Here is a 24,362-nt window from a genome sequence, read left to right on the forward strand (position 1 = left end):
ATAGTAGGGGTGATAATGGGCATCCTTGTTTCACTCCTGATCTTATTAGGAATGCATCTAGTTCATCCCCATTGCAGATGATATTAGCTGTTGGTTTTAGATATATACTGTTTATTATTTTTAGGAATGACCCTTCTATTCCTATGCTTTCTAGTGTTTTTAATAGGAATGGGTGTTGTATTTTATCAAAGGCTTTTTCTGCATCTATTGAGATAATCATGTGGTTCTTGCTAGTTTACTTGTTGATGTGGTCAATTATGTGGATGGTTTTCCTAATGTTGAACCAGCCCTGCATCCCTGGTATAAATCTGACTTGATCATGGTAAATGATCCTTCTGATCACTTGCTGGAGTCTTTTTGCTAGTATCCTATTTAAGATTTTTGCATCTATATTCATTAGGGAGATTGGCCTATAGTTTTCTTTCTCTGTTTTTGACCTGCCTGGTTTTGGAATCAGTACCATGTTTGTGTCGTAAAAGGAGTTTGGTAGAACTCCCTCTTTGCTTATTATGTCAAATAGTTTGTATAGTATTGGGGTTAACTGTTCTCTGAATGTTTGATAGAATTCACAGGTGAATCCATCAGGCCCTGGGGATTTTTTCTTAGGAAGTTCTTTGATGGCTTGATGGATTTCAATTTCTGATATGGGATTATTTAAGAATTCTATTTCCTCTTCTGTTAGTCTAGGCAGTTTGTATTTTTGTATATATTCATCCATTTCTCCTAAATTGGTGTATTTGTTGCCATATAATTGGGCAAAGTAATTTCTAATGATTGCCTTAATTTCCTCCTCATTGGAGGTGCTGTCCCCCTTTTCATCTTTAATGCTGTGAATTTGCTTTTCTTCCTTCCTTTTTTTAATTAGATTGACCAGTACTTTGTCTATTTTGTTTGTTTTTTCAAAGTACCAGCTTCTTGTCTTATTTATTAAATCAATAGTTCTATCACTTTCGATTTTATTAATTTCTCCCTTAATTTTTAGGATTTCTAATTTGGTTTTCTGCTGGGGGTTTTTAATTTGATCGCTTTCGAGTTTTTTCAATTGCATTTCCAATTGATTGATCTCTGCTCTCCCTTGTTTGTTAATATAAGCTTTCAGGGATATGAATTTGCCTCTGATTACCGCTTTGGCTGCATCCCAAAAGGTTTGAAAGGATGTTTCGCCATTGTCATTTTCCTTGATGAAATTATTAATTGTTTCTATGATTTCTTCTTTAACTAAACGGTTTTGGAGTATCATATTGTTTAATTTCCAATTGGTTTTAGATTTGGTTTTCCATGTACCATTACTAATCATTATTTTTATTGCCTTGTGATCTGAGAAGGCTGCATTCATTATTTCTGCTTTTTTGCATTTGTGTGCTATGTTTCTGTGACCTAATGTATGGTCAATTTTTGTGAATGTGCCATGTGGTGCTGAGAAGAAGGTGTATTCCTTTTTATCCCTATTTATTTTTCTCCATATGTCTATTAATTCTAATTTTTCTAAGATTTCATTCACTTCTTTTACCTCTTTCTTATTTATTTGTTGATTTGATTTATCTAAATTTGATAATGGTTGGTTTAAGTCTCCCACTAGTATGGTTTTATTGTCTATTTCTTCCTTCAATTCGCCTAGTTTCTCCATTAGAAATTTGGGTGCTATATTATTTGGTGCATACATGTTGATTAATGATATTTCCTCGTTGTCTAGAGTCCCTTTTAACAAAATATAATTACCTTCCCTATCCCTTTTGATCAGGTCTATTTTTGCATTGGCTTTATCAGATATCATGATTACCACTCCTGCCTTCTTTCTATCAGTTGAGGCCCAGAAGGTCTTACTCCATCCTTTAGTTCTGACCTTGTGGGTGTCAACCCGCCTCATGTGTGTTTCTTGAAGACAACATATGGTAGGGTTTTGGATTCTAATCCATTCTGCTATTCGTCTACGTTTTATGGGTGAGTTCATCCCATTCACGTTCAAAGTTATGATTGTCATTTGTGGACTCCCTGGCATTTTGATTGCCTTCCCTAATTCTAACCTTTTCTTCTTCGGCTCTACCTTTTAGTCCAGTGATTTACTTTGAATCAGTCCCCCTTGTCCCCTCCCTTGATGTTTCCCTTTTTAGTCCCTCCCTTTTTGTTCCCTCCCCCTCCCCCCTCTCTTTCCCTCCCTTTTTGTTCTCCCTCTCCCCCTCCCCCCCTTGGTTTTCCCTTCTCCTTACCCTTGTTGGGTAAGATAGAATTCAAGATCCCAATGGATCTGGATGTTTTTCCCTCTCAGAGTTGATTTCCCTGAGATTGAGGTTTAAGTAAACCCCGCCCCCTCTTCCTCTCCTTCTTATAGGAGTTTTCTTCCCCTCCCCTTCCCATGTGAATCTTTGTGTGAGAACCATTATTCTATTTGGTCTTTCTTTACCCCCTATTTATACATTACATTTTCCCCACATATTAGCATACATAGATTGATATAAATGTGGTCCTTATAGAAGAGAGTTTGAGTAAAAGAAGAAGATAACATTTTTCCCCTTTCCTTAATATTTACATTTTCAGGTATTCCTTGTTCTTTGATTTTCGGTATCAAACTTTCCACAGAGCTCTGGTCTTTTCTTTGCAAAAAGTTGGAAGTCTTCTATTTTGTTGAATGCCCATACTTTCCCTTGGAAGTATATAGTCAGTTTTGCTGGGTAGCTGATTCTTGGTTGGAGACCCAGCTCTCTTGCCTTTCTGAAGATCATGTTCCATGCCTTACGATCATTCAGAGTAGAACTTGCAAGGTCTTGTGTGACCCTGATTGGCATTCCTTTATATCTAAATTGTCTTTTTTCTGGCTTCCTGTAGGATTTTTTCTTTTGTTTGATAGCTTTGGAATTTGGCAATTACATTCCTGGGAGTTGTCTTTTGGGGGTTTAGTGTAGAGGGTGTTCTGTGAGCTCTGTCAGTGGCTGTATTGCCCCCTTGTTCTAGAATCTCTGGGCAATTTTCTTTGATTATATCTTGTATCACCATGTCCAGTTTGGTGTTTATTTCTGGCTTTTCTGGGAGTCCAATTATTCTTAAATTTTCTCTTCTCCCTCTATTTTCCAGATCTATCACCTTGTCGGTGAGATATTTTATGTTCTCTTCTAATTTCTTGGTGTTTTGGCTTTGCTTTATTAGTTCTTGCTTTAAAGCCTGGTTTTCTTTTACAGTTTGGTCAAACTGGTTTTGTAGATGCGTGAATTTCTTTTGCATTATTTCCCACTTTTCCTCCAAGAGGGCTTCCATCTTTTTGGTCATTTCTGATTCAAATTCTTCATGGGTTTGTGGAGAGTTTCTATTTCCTTTGGAAGATTTTGGAGAATTTTCTTGTATATCTTCTTCTATCTGCTCTGTATTTTGTATTTTGGCTCCATAGAATGTGTCCAAAGTCGCCCCTTTCTTCTTATTTTTCTTGGTATTTTGGGGCTTCTGTGCTTCTGTGGAGTTTGTCATCTCTGAATGTGGAGGATTAGCTTTTCTTATCTCTGGTGATCCGAGGCTTTAGTCCTGGGCAGATGTTGGTTCTAAGAGTTTTCCCTGGGTTAAACTGAATATGCCTCACTGGAGCTGGAATGGAAGGGTCGGACCACGAGGCCACACTCTCCCCCTGGCTCGATTTCCGGAAGTTGCCTTCAGAATCGCTGGCCGTGAGGCTGTTTCATAGGCCTGCGGGGGGATGGGCTGCAGCTTTCCCAAGCTCTAGGGCAAGGACTTTCACTGAGACTTGGATAGCAGGATCCAGCCCGTGAGGCTGTCTTGCCCGCCCTGAGGGTTGCTGTTGTTTAGACCAGCTCTCTGCAGCAGAAGCCCCAGGCAGTAACTTTCACTGGGACTCGGGTAGAAGGCCCTGAGGGTTCTGCTCTCTGAGCCCGGTGGGCTGCGGCTTCCGGGAGCCTTGGACTCTGCGCTCCTACCCCTGAGGTCCGAGTGATCTCGGGTTCTGGCTTTTGAGGGGAGCCATACCTTTTGAACCGGGTCCAGGTCCAGGAGGAGGGTTCCCAGGGTCTGTGCTGTTGATCGTTTTGAATTTCGGCACCTTAGGAGCTTATCGTTTGAGATCGGTCGGGAAGGGTTTTCCGGAGATCTGAGCTTTAGCTTTCTCTAAGCCGCCATCTTAACCGGAAGTCCTCCGACCAATCTTCTTAATGACAATACATGCACAAATCTTAAATAGGATACTAGCAAAAAGACTCCAGCAAGTGATCACGAGGGTTATTCACTACGACCCGGGAGGATTCATACCAGGTATGCAAGGATGGTACAATATTAGGAAAACCATCCACATAATTTACCATATTAACAAGCAAAACAACAAAAATCACAAGATTATCTCAGTAGATTTAGAGAAAGCCTTTGATAAAATACAACACCCATAATTATTGAAAACACTAGAAAGTATAGGAATAGAAGGGCCTTTCTGAAAAATAATAAATAGTATATATCTAAAACCATCAGCAAACATCATCTGCAATGAGGATAAACTAGAAGTCTTCCCAATAAGATCAGGAGTGAAAGAAGAATTCCCATTATCACCTCTATTATTTAACATTGTACTAGAAACACTAGCAGTAGCAATTTGAGAAGAAAAAGAAATTGAAGGTATGAGAATTAGCAATGAGGAGACCAAACTTTCACTCTTTGAGGATGATATGATGGTTTACTTAAAGAATCCTAGAGAATTAAACAAAAAGTTCATCGAAACAATCAACAATTTTAGCAATGTTGCAGGATACAAAATAAACCCACATAAGTCATCAGCATTTCCATATATCTCCAAGCCATTTCAGCAGAAAGAATTGGAAAGAGAAATTACATTTAAAATCACTCTAGACAAAAAAAAAATACTTAGAAATCTATCTGCCGAGACAAACACAGTTACTATACAAACACAACTACAAAACACTTTCCACACAATTAAAACTAGATCTAAACAATTGGAAAAACATTGATTGCTCATGGGTGGGATGAGCTAACATAATAAAAATGACAATCTTACCTATTTAGTGCCTTACCCATTGAACTACCAAAAAACTTTTTTATTGAATTAGAAAGGAAAAAAAAAACATAACAAAGTTCATTAGGAAGAACAAAAGATCAAGGATATCCAAGGAAATCATGAAAAAAAAAAAGCAAAGGAAGGAGGACTTGCAGTTGCAGATCTCAAACTATACTATAAAGCAATGGTTATCAAAAAAATTGGTACTGACTAAGAGACAGAAAAGAGGATCAGTGGAACATACTTGGAGTAAATGACCTCAGCAAGACAGTCTATGATAAACTCAAGGATTCCAGTTTTTGCTACCAAAACTCACTATTTGATAAAAACTGCTGGGAAAATTGGAAGACCATATGGGAGAGATTAGGTTTGAATCAACATCTCATACCCTACACCAAGATAAACTCAGAATGTGTGAATGACCTGAATATAAAGAAGGAAACAATAAGCATATTAGGAGAACACAGAATAGTATATTTGTCAGATTTTGGGGGAAGGAAAGACTTTAAAACCAAGCAAGAGCTAGAAAAAAAATGACAAAATGTAAAATCAGTAATTTTGATTACATCAAATTAAAAAGATTTTGTTCAAACAAAACTAATGCACCCAAAATTAGAAGGGAAGCAACAAATTGGGAAACAATTTTCATTACAAAAACCTCTGACAAAGGTCTAATTACTCAAATTTATAAAGATCTAAACCAGTTTTACAAAAAAAAAATTCAAGTCATTCTCCAATTGAAAAATGGTCAAGGGATATGAATAGGCAATTTTCATTTAAAGAAATCAAAACTATTAATAAGCACATGAAAAAAGTGTTCTAGATCTCTTATAATCAGAGGGATGCAAATCAAAACAACTCTGAGGTATCACCTCACACCTAGCAGATTGGCTAACATGACTGCAATAGAAATTATTGAATGCTGGAGGAGATGTGGCAAAGTTGGGACATTAATGCATTGCTGGTGGAGATGTGAATTGATCCAACCCTTCTAGAGGGCAATTTGGAACTATGCCCAAAGGGCACTAAAAGACAGTCTACCCTTTTATCCAGCCATAGCACTGTTGGGTTTGTACCCCAAAGAGATAATAAGGAAAAAACATGTACAAAAATATTCATAGTTGCGCTCTTTGTGGTGACAAAAAAATGGAAAATGAGGGGATGCCCTTAAATTGGGGAATGGCTGAACAAATTGTGGTATTTGTTGGTGATGGAATAATATTGTGCTCAAAGGAATAATAAAATGGAGGAATTCTTGGGGACTGGAACAACCTCCAGGAAGTGATGCAGAGTGAGAGGAGCAGAACCAGGAAAACATTGTACACAGAGACTGATACACTGTTGTACAATCGAATATAATGGACTTCTCCATTAATGGCAATGAAATGACCCTGAACAACTCCGAGGAATTTACAAGAAATACCACTATCCATATCCTGAGGAAATACTGAGAGAGTAAAAATACTGAAGAAAAACAACTGCTTGAATACATGGGTTGAAGGGATATGGTTGGGGATATAGACTCTGAATGAATATCCTAGAGTAAACAACAACATGGAAAGGGTTTCTGATCAAGGACACAAGTAATACCCAATGAAATTGTGGGTTGGCTGCAGGAAGAGTGGGTGGAGGGAAGGGAGAGAAATAATGTGATTTTTGTTACTGAGGAATAATGTTTTCAATTGACTAAATAAACTCATTCAAATGGGAAAAAAAATAAGTGATATGTTCCCAAAGCTGAGTGTGAGTGAACAGATCAAGGGGAGACCCTTTGGTCTAAAGTAGTGGAGGGGAGACAAGAGGGATAAGAGCAAATTGAGGAGAGCAGCTTTAGCTAAGGAGGGAAGGCAGAAGGGGGAAAATCTTCAAACCCCCTCTCCTCTCTTTGAGTCAACCCATTATATCTGTTGTCTCTCCTGAAACCTGCTTTGAGAAGGGGGTTCTCCTCTCTTTCCTCCTCTCCATATCAAAAGTCTAAGCTTCCTTTGGGGTATATGACATTCCATTTTATCTTTTTTTAAATACAGTATCACTTTTGTTTAATTATAAACTCTCATGTCCATTGATCTGAAAGCTTATTTCTCATTTTTGCTCCTCTATTTTATTTATGAAATCATTTTATGTTTCTAAGTCATGTAAACATTATGAAGATGATTTAATACATCATGTGAGGTGCTGATTTAAGGCTAATTTCTATAACACTACTATTCATTTTCCCCAGTTTTTGCAGCAAATGAGTTCTTCCCTTTTCCCCCTTTAGCTGTGGTTAATGGGTTTGTCAAGAACTTAGTTAATATTTTTATTTACTTTAGGATGTTACATACCTAATCAACTCCACCTATTGAACTTTCATTTTTTCTAACGAATTTTAAATCATTTTAGTGATAATTAATCAACAATATATTTTGAGATCTAGTACTGATAGATGTTCAACCTTCCCACTTGATAATTTTGACATTTTGACCTTCCATATGGATTTGATTATTGTTTTATCCTATTTCTGTAAAATATTATATTATGTGTTTGTCACAAAGGTCCTGACTTTCACTTAGTCCTGTAACCATTATGAAGATTTTCCAGGTGGAAGTTATGAAATGCTTCACTTCATCTAAATGCTATATAGGTATAATGAGATGAAACACCCGGTTTTTAAGCTTATTCTAGGTATTGGATTAATTTCATAGAATCTGAGAATTAAAAGGGATACTGACATTTACAAAGCTCAACTCTTTTCCCTTAGCACAAGTTTACTAGAAGGACAATAGATGGGATTATCCAGGTTAACCTGAAATATAGTCTGGAGAGGAAGGAGGTAGAAAGGAGGCTTCACATGGAAGACAAATTCATCAAAATTTATATTTCCTGAGGATAAGCCTTGAATTTTTTCTATATAAACTAATTAGGACTCTTTAGTCACTTTGCATATAATCATAAATATCATTACATAATAATTATGAGTCATGTTAATAAATTTTTCTAAAAATCAATCTTCAATGTAACTAAAGAACTGCCTCCTTAAATTAGATTATGTTTATAGGAGAAAGTGACCCATGGTGACCATAATTGTGTTCATAATCACACAGACATTTTTAGGAACAAGGAGAAGCCAATTTATCTTGAACTGAGATTCATTGGATCAGTTAGTGGATAAAGCTTACAAGAGTCCTAAGAAATAAACGATTATAGATTTATATCTTATTTTTAAGAATTTTGAAATACATGAAGCAATCAAAATACTGGAATCACATTCCAGGGTGCAAGGACAATGTGTTTCACTTAAAATGTTTTGGATTTTGACTTTTTTATCATTAAGTTTACTCTATGAAATACACACACAGACACATAATTTTAGTTCTGGCTATCTAGATCCACAACTCTTTCAAACATAAGAAAATGTCCATGATGATCATAACAAAAAAAACAATTAGTAGCCATGAGAAATGCACATGCCCCAAGGGAGATATCAAAATACATAGTATTCCTTACTTTCTCATTTTAAATTAGATTTGTTGAATTATAGAATTTACCTTTGTCTTAACTATCTTCAAGATTTTTTCACTCTGGGGGCTGAGTCCACCTCTGTAGAGATGATCCTTTGAAGTACCAAAGTATGAATGACTGACTTTAAACATAAATAATTCTCCTGTCAAAGCTTTGACAACTAATTTGTTGGAAAACCTATTCTACTGATTACCATCTACACTTAACAGATGTGCCATCTAGGAATATGTCAGCTCCATACCAGAATACCAATTAATGCCAGCCTCAAAAAAGGAAATAGTAGTTTTCAATAGTCTTAAGTGGTACTATACAAAGTATTTCCTTTGTTGGAAACAATATTTTTAAGATTTAACGAGAGCACTTTTCACCAAATTTATTAAATATATGTGAACTCCTTCTAGCTCTTTCTACCCCAAATACCTTTCTCTTTGGTTTGTAACAGTGTACTGAATTAATCTATAAAAGATCTATTGCAAAAGCATATTCTAGAAGAAATATTTTTTTAAGTTTTCTACCAGTAATTAGACTTGCAGTTATCCATCCCTTCATAAAGAAATAAACTCCTAGAAAAATGTGTGCATTGAAAATTTACAACAAAAATATAGGTTAGAATTTATATATTAGCCATGGAAGCTAAAGCAGGAGGATTTGTCATGAGTTAATGTTTATTTTAATTTTAAAACAATATTGTCATTTTGCTAATTTGGAAAGACAATTCTACTGTGCATTTGATATTGGTGAAGTCATGGGCCTCTTTTCTAGTGCCCACAGCATACTAGTCACTTAAAATGAACTTACAGGGCTACACTTGAATGACAAATCTTTGAGGGCAGAGACTGTTTTTTGTTTCTTTTTGAAACTGAAGAAATAAATACAATAAATGCTTCCTTTGTCCTTTTGAGCTAGCAATCCAATCACACATATTTAATTAATGAAAGATACCAACTAGACTCATATTTCCTTTTTTCCCCCAGAACAGTACTTTGAAAAACATTGAAAAAATATCAAAATATTTTGATTCACTAGTTTCTCATCATCAAAATCATAACTTTTCTAGTTATCAGAGGGAACCTGTGCATTATCAAACATGGTATTTCTTAAAAGAATCCTAGCATTTTTCCCTCTCTTGTATAATTATCTGAGATTAGGGAATTATGTTATTCCCCAATTTTATTATTATGATATTATGAAGGAGACCAATATGATAACACCTCACTTTCTCATCTGTATTATATTTATTTCCATGCAAATAGTGTAGGGAGGATATAAAGGAAGTAGAAGAGGATATTTCTTGCTTTAATATCTAAGATGTTAACATTCTAAGAGTTATATTTATTTTTAATTCCCAAAATTGTCATTTTAAATATTTCCAACTGCTTAGTTATCAGTCAAATCCCATTATTTATATTAAATCATCTTATTTTGGTCAAGAGAAAAAGCTAGTTATGAAGACTTCATAAACTGGCATATTGGGGTTTGAATATAGTACAGCAAACAATCTATTCAGTGTGCTATGAATGACAGATTATTTGACTTTTTCTCTTGATGCATGATACAGTGCATTTTTTTGTGTCAATTGTAGAATGATTTGAGAAATTATGGCATATTATTGTAATGGAATACTACTATACCATAAAAAATCAGACATTTTCAAAGAGATACAGGAAAATACATAAAATTATGGTTAGTGAAATAAACAGAATGAAAATAATTTCTTCTATGATGTTAATACTGTAAAAAATGAGCATTCTGGAAGTCTTAAGAACTCCAATAATCAAAATGATCAAACATTTTTTCAGACTACTGAAAAATACTGTTCACATCATAACAGTGAGGTAATGGAGCAATATGAAGAATAAAAAAGGTATGCATTTGGATATAGACAAATTTGGGGTTTGTTATGCTTAACAGTGGGGTGTATGGGGTGCTCAGGGAGGAGTAGTATCTCTGTTATGGAGAGCTTGTCCTGCCCTCCTAGGGCAGCGCTCCAACCTCTGACACTCACCTGACACCCAGCTCTCACTTGTGGCTCCAAGTAGCTGCTAGCATGCAGCAGTGGCCACACCCCAGGTAAGGCTTCAACAAGCTGGCTAAACCTTGTGAGGGTAGCCATCCTGTCCTAGACCCCTGGTGAACTAAGGCTTTGCTCACCCAGCATGTGAAGACTGCTTCGGCAGAACAGAAGGAAGAAACCAATAAGAAGATTCAACAGCTGAGAGGGCGAGGCAGCAAAGCACTGTGGACTGCTTAGGGTGTGTTGGAGCACAAAAGACAAAATGGCCAGCCAGTGCAGCTGAGGAAGTTTCCAGGTGTAACGACTTTCGTGCCACTGGACCCAGGCTTCCAACACTGAGAGTGGGACTGTATGTGCATCAACTTTTCCACTTAAATCTCCTTCACGCACAAGTGTCTTTGAGCACACTCATCTACATCACAGATGAAAGAGCACAAAGACAATCCTCATCCTCGGTTTACCGAGAGACTACTTCTATGCTTAACAGTGCTTCTACAGGGACATTTTCTTCCCTCCTTCTTTCCTTTCCTCTTTCCCTCCATTCTTCCTTCCTTCCCTCCCTCTCCCTTTCTCTCCTTCATTCCTTCCTTCACTCCCTCCTTTCTTCCCTACCATCTTTCCCTCTTTCCCTCCCTCTTTCCTTCCCTCTCTCCTTCCTTCCTTCTTATCTTTCTCTTCCTTCTTTCTTTCCTCCTTCCCTCCTTTCTTTACTTCTGTTCTTCCTTCCTTCCTTCCTTCTTTCCCTTCTTCCTTCCCCTTCCTATTTTCCTTTCTTCCTTCCTGCTTTCCTTTCTTCCTTCCTTCTTTCCCTCCTTCCCTCCTTCATTCCATCCTTCCTTCCCTCCCTTCTTCTTTATTTCCTTCCTTCCTTCTTTATTTACTTCCTTCTTTCCTTCTTTCCCTCCTTCATTCTATCCTTCCTTCCTCCCTTTTTTCCTTTGAACAGAAAATGTACATGAAGATATATTTCCCCATCCCCCCATAAACAATTGTGGAAAAAAAGAGGAGAAGAAGAAGGATGAGAAGAAGAAGAATAAAAACAAGGAGAAGGAAGAGGAGAAGAAAAAGAACAGAAAGATCAAAAGGGAGTCAAAGTGAGAAAGAGAATACATAAGAAGAGAATAGCAGAGAAAGAAATAGATTAAATGAGAAAAGGGGAAGGCATACAGAGAGACAGACTAGAATAGGTCAAGATGAGTAGTGCAAAATTTACCAAGAATAATGTACTATATTCTAATTCAAAGGGGAAAAAATTTACTAAATAGAATGAAGGAGGCATGCTTAGAAAATAGTTAATTAAAAAATGGGAGGAAGCTATCCAACTTCAAACTTAATTTAATTCAAAAGTAATCTTATAGATGACTTCTGGGTCAAGATGGCTCCATAGTAAAAGCGGGGCTTTACCTCTCCTGTCCACCAATCAAGACAGAGTGCTCCAAAACAACAAAACCAAAATCAAATGAGTGAAGGAGTTCCAAGGTAGGATACAGCACAGAAGGCAGGCAAAGTTAGGACATTTCCACTCTAAAAGGGAGCGAAATTTCCCCCACTAAAGGGCGAGCTCATCACCCCTCCCCCACTTTACCTACCTTTCCAGAGCCTGTGCAAATTCGGGACAAACTTCTAAATTCTAGGAGGGAGGCTGGCCGAGATCAACATAGACTTACCTCTAAGAGAAACTAGATTCAGAACCCTGGAAGGCCGAGGAAACTTGGCGATAGGATGTTGCAGAGCTAGGAGAGAGAGGGCAACTCACAGAAAATGCCACAGAGAACCGAAAAAAAGCCTTCAGGCTAAAACTTCTCCAGTGCTTACTACAGAGACCTCACTACACTCTACACCCAGAATTCTTCCAGAAAATCTCTTAAATTCTCAGGGGCTAGACCTGCCCATAAAACAGCAAGTCCAGGGACCCCAGGAAGTTGAGGAAATATGGAGATAGGGCACAGAGCCTGGGCAGAGAGGGGAAGCCCAAATCAAAACACCACACAGACCAAAAAATAGCCTCTGGGCAAAATCTTCTCCAGTGCTCAATACAAAAGACTTGCCTACAATCCACACCCAGACCATGCAAGATAATCTTTAAGTTCTTAGTGGCTGGATCTGCCACTAAAAGCAGCTGGAAACTAATGAGGACTGGGAAAAATGTCCTCAGAACCAAAACCTCTTCAGAGCCCAATACAAAGATCGCCCATATCCCTTACTTAGATTCTGACTAGGAAGGAACAAGGAAAGGGCCACCAACTCCCAAGAACAAAAATCCACAAACACCAAAAAAATTAAGAAGGAAACTTTGAGCCTTGATAATTTTTTGCAGAAAAAAACCCAAACTAATGAAGAGGCAGAAGAAGATGACCAACAATTAAACACACCCAAACCTTCAAAACAATTGAAAGTGGTCACAAGTTCTTGAAGACTTTAAATCTGAGATTGTCAGAAAAATGGAAGAGATGTGGCATGAAAAGTGGGGAAATAGTCCAAAAAGAATATAACAGTTTAAAAGAGAGGATCTCCCACTTGGAAATTGAAACCCAGAAATCAAATGAAATAATAAGCAAATTGAAGACCAGAAATGACCTGCTAGAAGCCATGAAAAGCAGGATAGATCAAACTGAAAAGTAAAATCAAAAGATCTTGGCTGAAAACCAGTCATTAAAAACTAGAATTGGACAAGTAGAAGCCAATGATCTCACAAGACAGCAAAAATTAATAAAGCAAAGCCAAAAAATGACTGAGTAGAAGGAAACACAAAATATCTCATTGAGAGGGTGGGTGACCTTGAAAATAGAAGTTGGAGAGACAACCTGAGAATAATAGGCCTACCTGAAAACATGGAAATAAATAGAAATCTTGACACCATAGTACAAGAAATTATCCAAGAAAACTGCCTGGAGATTTTGCAACAAGGGGGAAAAATAGATATTGAAAGAGTCCATAGATCACCTGCTACACTAAATCCTCAAAAGACAACCCTCAGGAAACTAATTGCCAAATTCAAGAGCTTCCAAGGTAAGAAGAAAATATTATAAGAAACCAGAAAGAAACAATTCAAATATCAAGGAGTGACAATCAGGATTAGACAGATCTGGAAGCCTCCACACTAAAAGACCATAAGGCTTGGAATATGACATTCAGAAAGGCAAGACAACTGGGTCTACAACGCAGGATCACTTACCCATCAAAATTGACTATATACTTCCATAGGAAAGTATGGGCATTTAACAAAATAGAAGACTTCCAAATATTTGTAAAGAAAATACCAGAACTAAACATAAAATTTGACATCAAAATAAAAAAAGAGAGGGAAACATGAAAAGGTAAATAAGAAAGAGAGGAGTCTCATTTTTTGTTCCCTAAGGGCCACAAATAAGGCCAAATTGTTATATTCCTATATGGAAAATGTTTTTTGTAACTGTAACAAAAATTGTATTTACTATTATAGTAGTTAAAAGAATTATCCATAGGTAAAGATTGGGGTACTAAGTGGTTTAAAAACATGTATAAAAAAAAGAAGAAAAAATGGGGGGGGGGAATGGCACCAAGAGAAATGTGAAGGGATAAGAAAATTAGAATAATCTAAGCTATACAAAAAGGCACACAGGAGTGGGAGGGGAAGAATACAACTATAAGAAGGAGAGGAAGAAAGTGCTAAAAAGTAATATTCAAACCTTATTTACAGTGGAAACAATTCCAAGAGAAAAAAAGTATCTAGCTCCATTGGGGTATTGAACTCTATCTTACCCTATAGGGAATCTGAGAGGGGAAAACTAAAGGGGGGTGGGAAGGGGGATTTTAAAAGGGTGGGGGAAGGAAAGAGGAGGAAGGGAATTTAATAGACTTTAAAAAAATGGAAATAAAAAGGGAAGTGGTGGAAAGGGATGGTGGGGAAGGAAGCAATAGAAGAGGGGAGAGTATGTGGGGTAGCTTAAAAGGACCCCAAAAGAAAATTAAGAGAGAAATGAAAAGGGAGGGGAAAAAAGGAAAGTAAAATAAGGGTGGGCATTAGGGGGACTGATTAAAAACAGAATACTGGTGTAGAAGGAAATAATGAAAGAAGAAAGGAGAGGACAAGGAGAGAATATCAAAATGATGGGGAATACACAGGTAGTAATCATAACTTTGAATGTGAATGGGATGAACTCACCCATAAAGTGAAAGCAAATAGCAGAGTGGATTAGATACCAAAATCCTATCATATGATGCTTACAAGAAACACACATAAGGAAGGTACATACACAAAGGCAAAATAAGCAGATGGCTCTAAATCTATTGGGCATCAACTGAGAACAAGAAGGCAGGAATTTCAATCTGACAAAGCCAAAGTAAAAAATAGATCTCATCAAAAGATATAGGGAAGGTAATTACATCCTGATAAAAGGCAGTGAAATGTACTACTAGAAATGTAGGCACCACATGACATAGCATCCAAATTTTTAAAGGAGAAACTAGTGGAGTTCAAGGAGAAAAATAGATAGAAAAATGATACTACTGGGAGACCTGAACCTTCCTCTATTAGATCTAGAAAAATCAAATAAAAAAATGAATAAGAAAGAAGTAAGAAGTGAATGAAATCTTAGAAAAATTACAGTTACTAGATATGTGGAGAAAAATAAATTGGGACAAAAAGGAATACACATTCTTCTTAGCAGCACATGGTACATTCACAAAGATTGACCATGTACTAGAGCATAAAAACATGGCAAACAAGTTCAAAACAGGAGAAATAATAAATGCAAACTTTTGACATCACAATGCAATAAAATAATAATTAATAAGGGTATATGGAGAGGCAAATAAAAAATTAACTGGAAATTAAATAATACAATTCTCTAAAATCAGTTAAAGTACAAATCATAGAAAAATAGTAATTTCATTGAAGAAAATGACAATAAAGAGACATCATTTCAAAATCTATAGGATGCAGCTAAAGGAGTACTTAAGGAGAAATTTATATCCTTGAGTTCATATAGTAATAAATTAGAAAAGGCAGAGGGCAATGAAGTGGACATGCAAATTAAAAAACTAGAAACTGAACAAATTAAAAATCTCCAGATGAAAACTAAAGTAGAAATCCTCAAAATTAAAGGAGAAATTAATAAAATTGAAAGTCAAAGAAGTATTGATTTAATAAATGACTAGAAGTTGGTACTTTGAAAAAATAAATGAAATAGACAAAGTACTAGTTAATCTAATAAAAAAGAGAAGAAAACCAAATTCACACCAAGATGAAAAGGGAGATCTCACCTCTAATGAAGAGGAAATTAAGGCAATTATTAAAATCTATTTTGCCCAATTATATGGAAATAAATATGGCTATCTAAGTGATATTGGTGAATATTTACAAAAATATAAGTTACCTAGACTAATAGAGGAAAAAATAGAATACCTAAATAACTCCATACCAGAAAAAGAAATTGAATAAGCTATCAAAGAACTCCCTAAGAGAAAATCCTCAGGGTCTGATGAATTCACAAGTGAAATCTATCAAGCATTCCAAGAACAACTAATCCCAATATTATACAAAGTATTTGAGGTAATAAGCAAAGAAAGAATTCTACCAAATTCCTTTTATGACACAAATATGGTACTGATTCCAAAGCTAGGAAGGTCAAAAACAGAGAAAGAAAACTATAGACCAATCTCCTTAATGAATATAGATGCAAAAATCTTAAATAGGATACTAGCAAAAAGACTCCAGCAAGTCATCAAAAGGGTTATTCATTCTGACCAATTAGGATTCATAGCAGGAATGCGAGGATGGTTCAATATTAGGAAAACCATTCACATAATTGACCATATCAACAAGCAAAGCAACAAAAATCACATGATTATCTCAATAATAAACAGTATATATCTAAAACCATCAGCAAGCATCATATGCAATGTGGATAAATTAGAAGCATTCCCAATAAGATTGGGAGTGAAACAGGGATGCCCATTATCACCTCTATTATTTAACATTGTACTAGAAACACTAGCAGTAGCAATTAGAGAAGAAAAATAAATTGAAGGTATTAAAATAGGAATGAGGAGAACAAGCTATCACTCTTTGCAGATTATATGATGGTCTAATTAAAGAATCCTAAAGAATCAACTAAAAGGTAGTGGAAATTATCAACAACTTTAGCAGAGTTACAGGATACAAAAAAAGACAACCCACATAAATCATCCGCATTTCTATATACTTCCGACTCATCCCAGCAGCATGTTAGAAAGAGAAATTTCATGTAAAATCATTATAGACAACATAAAATACTTAGGAATCTATCTGACAAGGCAAATGCATAAACTATATGAACACACCTACAAAACACTCTCCACACAATTAAAACTAGATCTAGATAATTGGAAAAACATTAATTGCTCATGGGTAAGATGTGATAACATAATAAAAATGACAATTCTTCTCAAACTAATTTACTTATTTGATGCCATTCCCATTGAACTACCAAAAATTTTTTTTACAGAGTTAGAAAAAACAATAACAAAGTGTATTTGATAGAACAAAAGATCAAGAATATCAGGGGAAATAATGAAAAAATGCAAAGTTTAAAAATTAATTTATATCTAATAATAAAATATTATATTTTATGAGGTTTATTAAGAATTTTTAGAAATCAAGGATACAAGTGCCCATGGCTGATTAGCACATTCTTAATCCTCATGCTTTGCTTACCACTACACTTGCTACATCATTGCAATGGCAGAGAGCGAGTGTGGGAGGCATTACTGCCAGTTAAATACCAATTGTGATATCACCAATGTGGAGACTCAGTTGAGATTATAGGGAATTCTGAGAAATACCAAGGACTTCTGGGGATTGAAGATTAGGATTCAAAATCTCCATTTCACAGAAGGAAGGTGGCATAGCTGTACCAGATCTTTAACTGTACTATAAAGCAGTGATCATCAAAACCAGTACTAGCTAAGAAACAGAAGGGAGGATCAGTGGAATAGATTTGGGGAAAGTGACCTCAGTAAGACACTCTATAATAAACCCAAAGATCCCAACTTTTGGGATCAAAATTCACTATTTGACAAAATTTGCTGGGAAAACTGGAAAATAGTATGGGAGATATTAGGACTAGATCGACATCTCCTACCCTACACAAAGATAAACTTAGAATGGGTGAATGACTTGAACATAAAGAAGGAAACAATAAGTAAAACAGATAAACCCAGAATAGTATACTTGGCAAATCTTTGGGAAAGGAAAGATTTTAAGACCAAGCAAGAGTTAGAAAAAATTACAAAATGCAAAATGATTAAATTTGATTACATTAAATTAAAAAGTTTTTGTACAAACAAAACCAATGCAATGAAAATTAGAAGGGAAGCAACAAATTGGGAAACAATCTTTATAACAAAAACTTCTGAGGAAGATCTAATCACTCAAATTTATAAGGAGCTAAATCAATTGTACAAAAAAGCAGGCCATTCCCTAATTGATAAATGGGAAAGGGAAATGAATAGGCAATTTTCAGATAAAGAACTCAAAACTATTAATATGCACTTGAAAAAATATTCTAATCATAGAAATGCAAATCAAAACAATTCTGAGGTATCACCTCACACCTAGCAGATTAGATAACATGCCAGAAAAGGAAAGTAATGAATGTTGGAGGGGATGTGGCAAAATTGGGACATTAATGCATTGCTGTTGGAGTTCTGAACTGATCCAACAATTTTGGAAGGCAATTTAGAACTATGCCCAAAGGGCATTTAAAGTCTGTCTGCCCTTTGATTCAGTCATACCACTGTTTGTACCCCAAAGAGATAATGATTAAAAATACTTGTACAAGAATATTCATAGCCACGTATTTTGTGGTGGCCAAAAATTGGAAAATGAGGGGATGCCCTCTAAATGGAGAATGGCTGAACAAATTGTGGCATATGCTGGTGATGGAATACTATTGTGCTCAAAGGAATAATAGAGTGGAGGAATTCCATGGGAACTGGAACAACCTCCAGGAAGTAATGCAGAGTGGAAGGAGCAGAACCCGAATATTGTACACGGAGACTGATACACTGTGGTACAATCGAATGTAACGAACTTTTCCATGAGTGGCAATGAAATTATCCAGAACTATTCAGAGGGATATATAAGAAAGAACACTATCCACATCCAGAGGAAGAACTGTGGGAAAAGAAACACAGAAGAAAAACAACTGCTTGATCACGTGGATCAGTGGTGCTCTGATTGGGAAAGTAGACTCTAAAAGATTGCCCTAGTGAAAATATTAATAATAACAACATGAGTCTTTATTGATGGCACATGTTAAACCTAGTGGAATTGCATGCCAGATTTTGGAGGGGTTGGGGGAAGGCAGAGAAAGAACACAAGTCTTGTAACCAGGGAAAATTATTCTAAATCATCTAATTAAATAAAATAAAAAAGTAATCTTATAGCTCTAGAATAAGACCTATTTTTGGATATTGAGAATGTGAAATTTTAGTTTGCTTGACAATGATTATTTGTTTCAAAGGTTTTTGCCATTATTCTTTTTTTGTTTGTTTTAGCAGAACTAAGAAAAGAAGGAAGTTTTGAAAAAAATAGGTTTTTTTTTTTAATAAAAAACAACAACAACCACCATTCTTTCAGAATATTTATACAGTGCCTGAAACATTGGAAATCAGAGTTTCATATTTCTCTAATATCTTTCAATCAGAATTTTACTGTTTCATTTTGGTCTGAGCACCCTATTTTAAGAAGAGATAATTCTGATATATAGAGAGGTTGAGAAGGATGATGAGAAGAAGGGAGGCTCCTCTTTTCAAAGGGTAATTTGAAGGGCTAATAATAATTTAGACTGGGAAAGAGAAAATAGGTGGTGTCTCCAAATTTCCAAATCAATACCCTTCATTGCAGGGCTCTGATGTATTTCTATTTTGGTCTGCAGATGGCATCATGGAAAGGGAAGGTGATTAATCTCTTCTGTCCATGTTATTTCCTACATTTAGTGGCAAGTGACTTTCTAAATGTGTGATTTTGTGGGAATTCAACTTCCACACTGGGAAAGATAATAAATACCACATATAAAATATGTATGTTAAATAAGTTTCATTCAAGATTTTTCTCAAACCCAACACTTAGAAAGTAATGATATTTCATTAAGTTCTCATAACATAATTTGTTTGGCTATTCCTCATTTGATGTAATTTTGAGTTCTTTGCTATGACCAAAAGAACTAATATAAATGTTTTCTATTGGTCTTTTCTCTTTTCCTTAACATCTCTGGTTATAAACCTGGTAGTTGAATTCCTAGCTCAAACTATGTTCAATATCAAAATTTAATGGTTAGAGTTTCAAATAGTTTTCCAGAATAACTGGTTCAGATCATTACTCCACTAAAAGTGAATTAGTATACCTCCTTCATCATTGCCTCTCTGACAATGTTATTTTCCTTTTTTGTCATAATTGCCAATGGGATAGTATCATATGGAATCTCAGAGTTGCTTTAATATGCACTCCTCTAATTCTTATTGATTTTGAACATTGTTTTAAGATTTTGATAGTGTGGATTTCTTTCTCAAAATCTGCATGTTCATTTTTTTACTATATAGTTGTATTGAATTTTATTCTTATAATACTAAATCAGTCTCTTATGCATATTGGATAAGTGAATAGCAAAACTACTAGTTTCCTTCTTAATATTTTTCTTATAATTCAATTGCAATGCTTTTATTTGTGCTTCTTAAAATGTATGTAATAAAAACATTTCTACTTTATCTTTTATAATTCCTTTTCCATAATGTTCATTGAATAGAGAAACTACTTTCCTGAGCTCTGAAGGTGAACTGAGGTGGATTCATGTGATATTTGCTGATATCAAGGTTGCTTTAAAATTAATCTCTTTCTACATAGTGTAGACATTATTAATTGGTATTTTCTTCTTATTAAAAACACCTGTTTGGAGTTAAATAAACATTGAATTTATAATAATTATTGAATTAGTTCAATGTGACTCAAAGAATTCATAATTTTCATAGCTCAAAAATACTGAATACAATTATTCTCTATGGAGGAAGTAGCATGTCCACTTGTATGCAAAATCTAAGAATAATTATCATTTCTTAAAAGAAATGAAATATAATCAACATTTATTACATGCAGGGATCTACACTAACATTCAGAGATATTCAGATAAAATAAAAAATAGATATTTCTGGAAGTCCATAGATTTTAAGATCTATGACCAAAAGTGTAGGGGACAATGGTTGAAATTTACAGAAATTAAAATTTCTAAACCAAAAGGAAAGATAATGATATAGCAACTTTTAGTGGAAGAAGAAGATCAGGTAGAAACGTTTGTTAAAGGGTAGCTTTCTTTTCTGCTAGGGAGATTTCCTAGAAGTGCCAATTAATACATAGGCAATTAGATAATACAATTTATGTCAAAAGATATATATTAATAGAATTGTATTTGTTGTGTGGCTATCATGTTCTTGCTTCAGTATGAAATTTGAAAGTTGTAGAAAAGGAAGAAGAAAATCTAATGAAGTGACCCTCAAAAGATGCCAATGTAGGAAGTTCTCTGTTCCTTAGAGAAAGATATACTCCAAATAGGCCAGAAGGGATGATTGAGATCAGTAGAGATGACTAAGAGCATGAACATGGTGCATGAGCTTAATATTTGCTAATAACTACAGTCAAATTGAGCAGTTTTATCAGATGTGGCAGCCATAAATTCAGCCAAAATGTAGCAATATCTTGGTCTCTTTGATAAGCATCTAGTCCTTTCTATCACTATGATTTTACCCTACTCTGCCTCTATGACTAAGATATTGTGCTGAAGGTTCTGAAATGCTTAAATAATTGTCTATGACTGGTAGTGTGGAGCAAAGCAAGCTTATTGGATATTCTTTCAAATGCTACAAAGATTCTCTATGGGTAAATTTTAAAGTATGTAACATCTGCCCTCAATCAGGAGAGTGGGATGTAAAAACACACTCTATGTGATACCCATTGTTGCTTGGCTATCTGAATGCTAGTACCTGATGAAAATATTGGCCAAGAGAGAACAGCTAATAACAGGTGTTGTGTTGATAACAGAGCTATGGCATTGCAAACTCCAGGCATTGCCAGGTTTATGCTGTTTTTCATCCTGAGAGCCATCCTAGAAATCCATCAATTGGCAGCTCAATTCAGACTTCTGGTTTGACTATAGGCTTATAGAATTATTTTCAAAATGAAAACAATTACACTTACATTTCTATTTCCTCAGAAAGAAATAAAACATAAATATTAAGATATCTATATCTATAACTTTCTTGAATATGTTTCATTCTTAAGACTTGTCTAGTCTTCAGTGAATATGAGGCCTCAAAATATTTTGTAATCATCTCTTCTAATTAATCTAAAATCATAAATTATAGACCTACTGTGTGTCAGGAACTCTTTTGCTTTATGTTGATATAAATATTTGATAGTCCATTTTTTCAAGGAGATTTTTAATCTTTTGGGGAATCAAAATGATATTATTTCCTTAACTCATTTTCCCATGAAATTCAATAGTGAATTCATTTCTGTAGAAGATTAATATTACATATGATTTACTAATGAAAGTGTCTTCTGTTTCATGAAAATCAAGTGAAAGTGATTAAAGACAATGAAAATATTAACAAAACAAAAAGAGCAAAGCAAGGACTCTAGAGTCCAATCAGATAATTCAAGAATGAGATTCATGGAGTGAAGGAGAGGACCAGAAGGGAAGCAAATCAGAGTTAAGAGATTTTCACAAAATAGACCTTGATTATAATGCAGTTTTCTGTCATACCCCAAACCTTTTGTAATTCTATATGAAAAAACAACATATAATTCCTTCAAGCTCTTATAATTTCATCTGACACTTATATAGCATCTACAACTTACAAAGTAATATATCCATATAATCAATTAATCGTCATAATACCCCTATTACTAAGATGTTATTATCCCAACTTTTGTTGTTTTTAATTTTTTTCAGTCTTTATCTTATACTACATGACCCTATTTGGGGCTTTCCTGGCCTAGATATAGGATTGGTTTACCATTTTCTTCTACAACTCATTTTACAGACAAGGAAACTGAAGCAAACAGTTAAATAAACTTATTGACTTACAATCCAACTGTTTCTGAGGGTCTGAGGCCAAATTTGAACTCAGAAAAATGAGTCTACCTGACCTAGGCTCAGCACTCCATATAGTGAGCCATCTAGTTATACACTTTACACATTTAAAACAATCAAGTGAGCAATAAAAATAAAAACTAAAAACAGAAGCTTATGTTAAATGAATTGTTCAAGTTCTCAGAGCTAATAATTTTCTAGAGTGTGATTTGAATTTTGTGAAGATTAAAAATTAACTCTACAATTAAAAATTAACTCTACAATTAATATTATAACCCCTGCCACTTTTTTAGATTTAATCACCAAAAGTATAAATATGCTACTAAAAAGTTGATTATGGAGATCTGCCCAGTTTTAGATCTAATCACCAAAAGTGTAAGCATCCCACTTAATTATTAAGTGGGAAGTCTGTGACCCATATGTGCAATAGTGGGTGATAAATCAGAATTAAACTAACTTCCCCTGGGCAATCTTAAAGCAAAGATTCAACTGTGATTGATAGATGTAAAATTAGGGGAAGACACAGGAAGTTATGTAAAAGAAGGGTCTTTAGAAAGGAGCTGTTATTTACTGTGAGAGTGAGTTCTTCATTCTTTGGAAGTGAAGACTGGAGACAGTTCTTCATTCTTTTGGAGTGGAGCCTGGTAGAGAATATGCTGACTAGACCCAAGAACCTATTCCTGGTGAGGCTGTTCTTAAATTTCTTTCATGGAACTGATATGTGGTGAGTGAAAAGCTGACTCTTAACTGGTGGATTTTTCTGGAGAAAAAAAAAACCTAGCCTCAGGAGAGACTTACCTCTTGAAAGAGACTTCCCCAGGTCCTCGGCTTTTCCAAGGCCTAAGGACTAACTCTCCCTGACTGTATTGTACCATGAACCGGAAGTAAATTACTTCGTGCTTAAGCTAGATATCTTACCCAATCCTCTCTCTGATTTATTACTTCACTCTTTATACATTTTGTAAATAAATCTCTTTGAAATAAATTAAATTCCTGGTGACCATACTCTTAAATAATTCAGTCCACCCCTATTAAAAATAACCCTTTTCCCCCTTACTATTTGGATCAGTCTGACTCCAAGACCAGTGTCCATCTAATCAAGTTAACTTGGATTGGGTAATATATTTTGTCAAAGGCTTTTTCAGCATCTATTGGGATAATAATGTGATTTTTGTTGGTTTTCTTGTTGATATGGTCAATTATATGGATGAATTTCCTAATATTGAACCATCCTTACATTCCTGGTATGAATCCTACCTGGTCATAGTGAATAACCCTCCTGATCACTTGAGGGAGTCTTTTTGCTAGTATCCTATTTAAGATTTTTATATCTATATTCATTAAGGAGATTGGTCTATAGTTTTCTTTCTCTGATTTTGACCTGCCTGGTTTTGGAATCAGAACCATATTTGTGTCATAAAATGAATTTGGTAGAATTTCTTCTTTGATTATTCTGTCAAATAGTTTGTATACTATTAAGATTAGTTGTTCTTTGAATGATTTATAGAATTCATTTTTGAATCCATCTGGACCTGGGCACTTTTTCGTAGGGAGTTCTTTGAAGGCTTGTTCAATTTCTTTTTCTGATATGTGGTTGTGTAGGTAATCTATTTCTTCCTGTTATTCTAGGCAATTTATATTTTTGTAAATGTTCATCCATATCACCTAGAATGCCAGATTTGTTGCCATATAGTTGGGCATAATAGTTTTTAATGATTGCTTTAAATTCCTCTTCATTAAA

The sequence above is a fragment of the Monodelphis domestica genome, chromosome 3 (assembly GCF_027887165.1).
Source record: "Monodelphis domestica isolate mMonDom1 chromosome 3, mMonDom1.pri, whole genome shotgun sequence".
NCBI lineage: Eukaryota > Metazoa > Chordata > Mammalia > Didelphimorphia > Didelphidae > Monodelphis > Monodelphis domestica.